Below are 9,131 nucleotides of genomic sequence, written 5' to 3'. Positions count from 1 at the left end.
CCCCCCCTCCCTCCCCCCGCGGGCTTATCCCGACCCCAGGGGGGACACGCACAGCCCGGAAGGGCCCGCGACATCCCGCGGTCGGACGCAGCCTTGGCGCCCGCCCGCCTCCTGCCGCCGCTGGCCTAGCAGGGCCCCAGGGGGGACACGCACAGCCCGGAAGGGCCCGCGACGTCCCCTCCTTAACTTTTTTTAAAAGACAAGATCTGGCTATGTTGCTCAGGCTGGCCTTGAATTTGTGATCTTCTCACCTCACCTTCCCTGGAAGCTGAGTTTACTATGCCTGGCTTGTTTCTTCAACTTTTTAGCCTAAGAGTTCTATCCTAGCAAAGCCATCCAGCAATATTCTCTGAAATTAACTGAGCAGGGATATTTCCAAAAAGTTGCACAGATACTATTGCACGCCCACTGGGATGGTTAACAAAATTTAAACCTTCAATACCAAATGGCAAGGGTGTAGGGAGAAGGAGAAGGTAGAATAGTAAAACCAAGGAACTGGCAGATGGCGTAGGGGTCAATGTGCTGGACTCCCACATGGTTTGAGTGTCAGACCTGGCGGCTTGACACTCACACTGGGCGTGTGTGCTTACATGCCCAAAATGTGGAGAGGAGAATGGAGGAGAAGGGATTGTAGTGTGGTCATCCTCCCTGGGGGTGGGGTGGGGTCCCACATGGTTTGAGTGTCAGACCTGGCGGCTTGACACTCACACTGGGCGTGTGTGCTTACATGCCCAAAATGTGGAGAGGAGAATGGAGGAGAAGGGATTGTAGTGTGGTCATCCTCCCTGGGGGTGGGGTGGGGTGGGGGGTGTGATTTTCCACTTTCTGACTCTCTGTCTCTCTGGCAAGTACATGTGCCCTATAGTAAAAATCTCTCAAAAAGGAAAAAAAAATAGAAAAACCAAATGAAACCTTTTGGGAAACTGGCATTTTCTGATAAAGTTATATATGCAACTCTCCAGTGAGAATAATTCCTCTCTTAGGCATTTGCCCAAGAGAAACGAAAATATAAGTCCTATAGTAAAAATCTCTCAAAAAGGAAAAAAAAATAGAAAAACCAAATGAAACCTTTTGGGAAACTGGCATTTTCTGATAAAGTTATATATGCAACTCTCCAGTGAGAATAATTCCTCTCTTAGGCATTTGCCCAAGAGAAACGAAAATATAAGTTCACAAGGGAAAAAAAAAAAAAAAACAGGAATGTTCATAGCAATTCTATTCATAACCCAAACTAGAAACAAACCAAATGTGGACAAATAAATTGTGGTAGATTCATGTGATGGCATGACACACAGCAATAAAAAAAATAATAAAACAATGTAGCTGAATCCTGAAAATATTATATTGAGCAAAAGAACCCATATATAGGGGCCAGCTGGTGGCATGAAAGTCAAGGCACTGGATTCCCACATGGTCAACCACAGTTCGAGTCCTGGACCTGGAGGCTTGCTTTCTCATTTCTCCTCTCTCTCTTTCTTTTTATCTCTTTCTGGTAAGCACATGTGTCCTATAGAAGATGAAATAATAATAAGTAAAATAAAATAAATAATTATTAGGGCCAGCAGATGGCATAGTGGTTAAGGCGGTGGAGTGGTTAAGGCACTGGACTCCCACTTGATTGACCACAGTTCGAGTCCTAGACCTGGTGGCTTGAAACTCATGCCTAGTATGTGTGTATGTGTGCCCAAAATCCTGAAAGGAAAATGGAGGAGAAGGGATTGCAGCATGGTCATCCCCCTTGGGGATGATTTCTTGCTTTCTGTCACTCTCTTTCTGTCTTTCTGGCAAGCACATGCACCCTATAGCAAAAATCTCTTAAAAAAAAAAAAAAAAGGAAGAGAAAAAATAAGACAGTTACAAGAGTATGTACTACATAATTGTTTATAAAAGTAGAAGAGGCAAAACTAATCTATAGTGATAAAAATCAGAACAATAGTTGTTTGAGAGGAAAAACTGAAAGAGGGTGCAAGGGAACACTCTGCAGTAATAAAAATGCTCTGCATTTTGATTAGAGTTGCAGTTACATTGATCAACATATTTGCCAAAACTCAATCAAATGCTTCACTTAAAAATCTATGCATTTTATTGTATGTGCATTTTTTTGTGAGAGGTTTTTGCTATAGGGCGCGTGCACTCGCCAGAGAGACAGAGAGAGATAGGAAGACAGAAAACGAGAAATCAGCCCCCAGGGGGGCTGGCCATGCCACAATCCCTTCTCCTCCATTCTCCTCTCGGGATCTTGGGCACACAGGCACACGTGCCCGGCGTGAGTTTAAGTCAGCGAGTCCAGGACTCAAACTGCTGTCGACTACATGGGAGTCCAGCGACATAGCCATTACGCTAACTGCTGGTCCCCATTATATCTCAATTAAAAAAAAAAAAAACATGAGAATATTTGCACACTCCTGTTCATAGCAGCAGTATTCAGAATGCATTTTGTTTAAAGATGGAAGGAAAACAAGTGTCCATTGACAAATGAATAGATAAACGAAATGTAGTATATGCAGGGTCTTCAGAAAGTATATGGAAAGTGTGTATTATAAAAAACTATGAATGGGGGCCAGTAGAAGACGTAGCAGTTACATCATTGGACTCCCGTATGGCTGACCGGGGCTTGAGTCCTGGACCTGATGGCTTCAAAATCACACTGGGTGCTCTTTCTGTGCAGATAGCAGGCCCACAAGCATGGTGAACGTCCCTAAAACACACCGGACCTTCTGTAAGTGTGGCAAGCACCAACCTCACAAAGTGACACAGTACAAACAGGGCAAGGATTCTCTGTGTGCTCAGGGAAAGCGGTGTTATGACAGGAAGCAGAGTGGCTATGGTGGACAGACTAAGCCCATTTTCCGGAAAAAGGCAAAAACTACAAAGAAGATTGTGCTGAGGCTTGAATGTGTTGAGCCCAACTGCAGATCTAAGAGAATGTTGGCTATTAAGAGATGTAAGTATTTTGAACCGGGAAGAGAAAGAAGAGAAAGGGTCAAGTGATCCAGTCCTAAGTCTCATCTTTTCTATTACGAAGACGACAAAATCTTGAAGTGAATGTTCACCTCATTTAATTACAGTTAGTCTATTTGTGAGGGAATAAAGTAATCAATAGAATTCCCCTTTTGGGGAAGTTTGATTCATGGTAAAAAAAAAATTACACTGGGCACATGTGTGTGCATGCCCAAGGTCCCGGGAGGAGAATGGAGGAGAAGCGATTGCAGTGTGACCACTCACTCAGGAGGTGACTTCTCACTTTCCCTCCCATTGTCCTGTCTCTGTCTCTCTGGCAAGCGCACAAGATAAGGCAAAAAACTCTCAAAAAAAAGAAAGGAAGAAACTATGAATAGATTTCAAAGAATTTAGCACCACCATAAATTTGTACTTTAATTCCATTTCTCCAAGAGCTTTCTGTAGTCTCCTCATATGCATACCGTGGAATACTATGTAACCTTAAGAAAGGAAGAAAATTCTTACATACGCTACAACAGGAATAACATGGAGGCTATCATGCTAAGTACATAAACCAGTTGTGGAGGACAAATACTGTATGAGCACACTTATGTGTAGAGTAGTCAAATTCATAGAGACAGAGAATAGAGTGGTGAAGGCCAGGTACTGGGAGGATGGAGGAATGTGACACTGTTGTTTAATGGGTATGGAGGTTCCATTTTGCAAGATGATAAGAATTCTGGAGTTGGATGGTAGTGAAGGTTGTACAACAATGTGAATGTACTTAATACTGCTGAACTGCATACATTAGTTTGGTTAAGAAACTGATTTTTTTTTTTTTTACCAGAGAGAAAAGACAAAGAGCAACAGAGAGAGAAAGAGAAAGAGAAAGTGAGAAAGCACCCCTTATGGAGCATGGGTACTTCACAACCCCTCCTCCATTTCCCCATCTCTTCCAGAATTCGGGGCATACACACACACATGCCTGGAGTGTTTTGCAAACTGCTGGGTTCAGGAATTGAACCATGCAGTCAGTCATATGGGATCCAGCTCTCATAACCACAGCACTAGAGACTGGTCCAGGAATTCTATTTTCAGTTTATTTATATTATTCATGATAGAGTCTGCGCATGCAAGAGAGAGGAAGAAGAAACCTTGACAGGGTCTCCCCAGCACCCTCACTCTCCAGTCTCTAGAACTTAGGTACACACTAAATTTCTTAAATTTCCTAAATTTTCCAAATTTCTTCAGGCTGACCTAGAATTCTGAACCTGTGGACAACCACGTGACTTCCAGCAATGCAATTCAGTTTGCTGCTGATTGCATCACCATGTTGAGCCTGGAGGTGTATTCTTTAAATTAAAAATGTTAAGACAGACATAGTGTCAAGAAAAAGAACAGTTTTTCCCCAGAAGTGACATTTGGACATGTTTCCCACATTATTCCTACTCTTTATTTGATCACAGAGTAATAATTTTTTTAAAAAGTCTTTTCGTAGCAGCACCAGTTTAGATACTGGAGTGAGCACCAGTGTAGATACCAGGGTTTGGAAACACTATCAGTATATCGTACAAGGTGAGATGACGGCATCACTAGTGTAAAAACAAACAAAAAACCTCTAAGCTCTCGGGGGCCAGCAGACAGCATAGCGGTTACATTGTTGGACTCCCACATAGCTGATCGGGATTTGAGTTCCAGACCTGGTGCCTTGAAACTCATACCAGGGGCATGTGCGTGCATGCCCAAGGTCCCGGGGAGGAAAATGCAGAAGGGACTGAGGTGTGCTCCCCGCCCCTCCAGAGTGATTTCTCACTTTCCTTCTCACTGTCTCTCTCTCTCTGGTGAGTGCATGTGCCCTAAGGCAAAAACCTCTGGAATAAAAAAAAAGAAAGAAAACATACACACACACAAACCCAAGCCCATCGAGCCATTATTCTGACCCAATATGACATTTCTTGTGTCCTAAAAGTTTGCTTTCATTCAAGTGTAGAAATGCAAAAATGTCCCACAGACAGCTACTGAAAGACTGAAGGTCAGAGAGGCCTCTGCTATAAGCAGAGGATGAGGGCTGGGAAGCACTGTTCTCACACATTGAGACAGTGCACTGTGGCTCTTCGGCATGTACATTGTCATTGTGTGCCTTTAATAGGCACCGGCTGCACCAGCAATAGCTTTTGCAACTGCGGTTTCCCAGAAGCCAGGAAGTGCGACAACCCAAGTTGTATGCAGCCAGGAGGCTGACTCTGCTTGCTTGCGTGGTGGCAAGGTGAGAAGAAAATGTAACAAGTGTGAAACCACAAGGAAATTCAGAGTTGGTTACAAGTTTCAGCCCTTTGCAGTGCAGTCCCAGAAAATTCTGAGTAGGCTGACTAAGCTTCATGTGCCTGGTCAGGCAGCAGTGAAGAAAGAAGTAAATGATCCCTGCACTTGATGTAACCTAGGAGTTCTCAGGGTCTGCATGGAGCCTATCCACCTCATATTCTTTCTTTCTTTTTCTTTCTTTCTCTTTCTCTTTCTTTCTTCCTTCCTTTCTTTCTTCTTTCTTTCCCTTTCTTTTCTTTCTTTCTCTCTTTCTTTCTTTCTTTCTTCCTTCCTTCCTTCCTTCCTTCCTTCCTTCCTTCCTTTCTTTCTTTCTTTCTTTTCTTTCTCTTTCTTTCTTTCTTTCTTTCTTTCTTTCTTTCTTTCTTTCTTTCTTTCTTTGGGCTGGGTGATGTAGTCCCTTCCTTCCTTCCTTCCTTCCTTCCTTTCTCTCTTCCTTCCTTCCTTCCTTCCTTCCTTCCTTTGTCTCTCTCTCTCTCTTTCTCTCTACCTCTTTCTTTCTTTTTAAATTTTGCTATAGGGTACATGTACCCTCCAGAAAGAGACAGAGAGAGAGAAAGTGAAGAAAGTACCCCCAGGATGGATGGCCATGCCTCTATCTCTTCTTCATTCTCAAGATTTTGAGCATGCACGTACACACACTCAGCATGCTTTTCAGGTCACAGGTCTAGGACTTCACGGTTGGCCGTGTGTGATCCAACTGCCTTAAGCACCATTCCACTGGCTGGCCCTCACCTCCTATGACCCAATATGGAAATGCTCATGTTCTTTCTCAGTTCAGTTCTCAGGTACGAAAGCTTTTGTGAATAATCTTGTGTGTGTGTGTGTGTGTGTGTGTGTGTGTGCGCACGCGCGTGTGCGTGTATAGAATAAGATACAGTTGACTGAGATAAAAGATAACATGGTAGCCCATTTGTTTTCCAAAAACTACAGTGACCAGACAATAATTAACACAAAGTTTTATTTAATGCTTAGCTATACAAGGCAAACACATAATTGGTTTACATATATAATCAGCTCATTTCTCCTTATAACTATATAAAATAAATATTATTACGACATCATTTAACAATATAGGGACTAGGCCAGTCCTGTAGCATGGTGGTTAAAAGAACTGGACTTTATATACTGACTGTAGATTGAGTCCCAGTTCTAACAGCTTAACAAGCATGCTGGGTGTGTGTACATGCATGCCCCAAATCATGACAAGATGGAAAATGGAGGAAAAGGGATTGCACCATGATCAAACCTCATTGGGTGGTGCTTCCTCCCTCTTTCTGTCTGTCTTTTGTCTCTGGTGAGTGCTCATGCCTTCTGGCAATTAAGAAAAAAAAGATGAGGGGACTAAACCTTAAAAGGATTAAATAAATCTGTAGAATTCCATTACTACTAAATGGTTTGGAATCTGTGTTGCCCAAAGCAATATCCACACATTAATCCACTGTATTTTCTATCTTGCCATTTTCTACTGCAGTGGGAAGTCCTGAGGAAAAAAAAGAGTTGTGTTTGCCTCCAAAGAATATTTATATTTTAAGAAATCAAATCTGTTGATTCCCACAAAGACATGTTATTTTTGCAGTAATCTATGTTAGAATTGCAAAACATATGAACTGTAAAACTTCTCTAAAAATTAATTTTTAGCTACTGTCACCCAGTTGCTTTTTTTTAATTGCTCATTAGGTTTTTTTATTTTATGTCACAAAGGGCACTTAAGTTCAACATATTTAAGCCAAAATTGATTCTTTTTAAAAATAATAGTTTATTTAACTTCATTTATTATTATCGTTTTAATATTTCCAAAGAGAGAAAGAAAGTGAGAAAGCAAGCCTCCAGGTCCCAGGACTCGAACCATGGTCAGCCATGTGGGAGTCCAGCACCCTTAACCACCACACTACCTGCTGGCCCCCAAAATTCATTCTTTCATCTTCCAGTAACTTTTTCTTACCGTCAGCTTTGTCATCGACATGTCCCTCTCCCTTGCTTTCTGTACCCTTGAACTGTCAATGTTTATTGCTTCGGTCTTCACATTACCTCATTCTCTTGAATCTGTTCCTTTGCCTTCAAAATATCGCGACCTTAATTCAACCTCTTAACTGCTGGGAATAGGCTGAGGCTCAAGTAGCCTCCTTGAACTGTGGGATCCAGCTGGTTAAGGAGGAGCTGGATCCTGCTCAGGAGCCCCTGGACACTGCCCTGCAAAAGCTGAAGAAGGTGGAAAAAGCTGTTGGTGAGATGAGAGTTGTATGAAGGTTATTGAAAACTGGGCCTTAAAATACAAGGAAAAGATGGAACTCCAAGAAATCCAACTCAAAGAAGCGAAGCACATGGTAGAAGAGGCAGAGAGGCCCTGTGAAGAGGTCGCTGTAAGCTGGCGATTATTGAAGACTTGGCGCACGCCGAGAACCAAGCTCAACTAGCAGAGTTCCATGGCGGGGAGATGGGTGAGCGCATCAAACGGATGGACCAGAAACCAAAGTGTCTGAGTGCCACCGGGGGAAACACTGTCAGAAAGAAGGCACATAGGAGGCAGAGCAGATTTTTACTGTTGAACTCAAGAAAGCAGAGACCTTGTTGAGTTCGCTGAGATGTTGGTAGCCAAACTGGAAAAGACAATCGACCATTTGGAAGAGAAACTGAAATGCACCAAGGACGGGCACATCTATCCACAAAGGCAGAGTCTGCTGACCCCGACTCTGCCTGACCTGAACCAGAGGTAGTGCGCCCCAGTCCGACCCTGCTGCTGCTCCTGCATCTGCCCCTGACCTGGAAACAGGGAGGATTGTTAATGAAGGCTGCTTTCTCCTTTTGTCCCCCACCCTCCAATCTTTAACCAGCTCTGCCTTTTTTTTTGTCAAACTCTCTCTGTCTCTTCCCAGGGATTCCAGCTGGGCTAGAGGCTGAGCACCTTCAGGAATACATTTTAAGGGAATGTGAGCAATACAGAGTGTTTTTAAAAGCATGTTGTGATGTACACATTTCATAAGTACCTTTTGTTTTGGTAGCAACCATTTGTAAAATATTCCAAATCATCCCCCAGCGTTGAAGCAGCAGTCTAATCCCGTTCTGTTGGAAGGTCACTTTTCAGTTTAGTGTAGATTGCCTTCTCCTTAGAGAGTGGAGAGAGGTGTAGGCCTGCTTTACTGACAGCCAAACAGAGCCCAGGGGAAGACTCCACTAAGGGACACCTTGTTGCTCTGTACAAAGCACCAGCCAAACCAGAAGAGCGATTCCAGTTAGCCAAAAACAAAACAAAACTAAATTGCTATTGAAGTTTTCAGCTTTTCAACTTTACTTAGTTGTTTTTCCATCAGAAATGACCAAGTTAAGATAGCGAGCCCTCCAAAATGCTTCTGTTTTGGTCCCGTCGCTAGCCTGTATCCCAGCAGCTCCCAGGACAGATCTGGTGCCTCTTACATTGAGGTGACCACTTCATTGCTTTTCTGCCTCCTTGAAAGAAAGAAAATGATGATTTTGCACTGATTTAGCCACCTGAAACTCATCACCCTTCCCTGGGTCTGAAGCTGCTGTCTCTAAAAGTGTTATCTCACTGTGCTTTTCATCGTTCAGTGCTGGCTTATGTACACAACTTTTTAGATTTCATGTTATTCTGAAACTTAGCTTCTTTGGGTTTGGGGTTTCCTGACCACCACAACTGGCTGTGAGAGTTCTCCACAGTCTGTGGGCTGGTTGTGTGCTGATTTTAAAATGATTATTTATTTATTTATTTATTTATTTATTTATTTATTTTGCTATAGGGTACATGTGCTTACCAGAGAGAGGCACAGAGGAAGGATGAGAGGAAAAGTGAGAAATCACTCCCCCAGGGGGATGGCCATGCCACAGTCTCTTCTCCCCCACTCACCTCTTGAGAT

At 43.0% G+C, this 9,131-nt stretch overlaps 1 pseudogene; it reads left to right on the top strand.

Moving 5' to 3' along the window:
• Positions 1–7,976, top strand: part of LOC102481990 (tropomyosin alpha-3 chain-like) — a 27,298-nt pseudogene extending 19,322 nt beyond the window's left edge.
• The last annotated feature ends 1,155 nt before the right edge of the window (positions 7,977–9,131 follow it).

Source organism: Tupaia chinensis, unplaced genomic scaffold, assembly GCF_000334495.1.
Source record: "Tupaia chinensis unplaced genomic scaffold, TupChi_1.0 Scaffold147340_1, whole genome shotgun sequence".
Classification (NCBI taxonomy): domain Eukaryota; kingdom Metazoa; phylum Chordata; class Mammalia; order Scandentia; family Tupaiidae; genus Tupaia; species Tupaia belangeri.
This window is presented reverse-complemented; position numbering and strand designations above follow the sequence as displayed.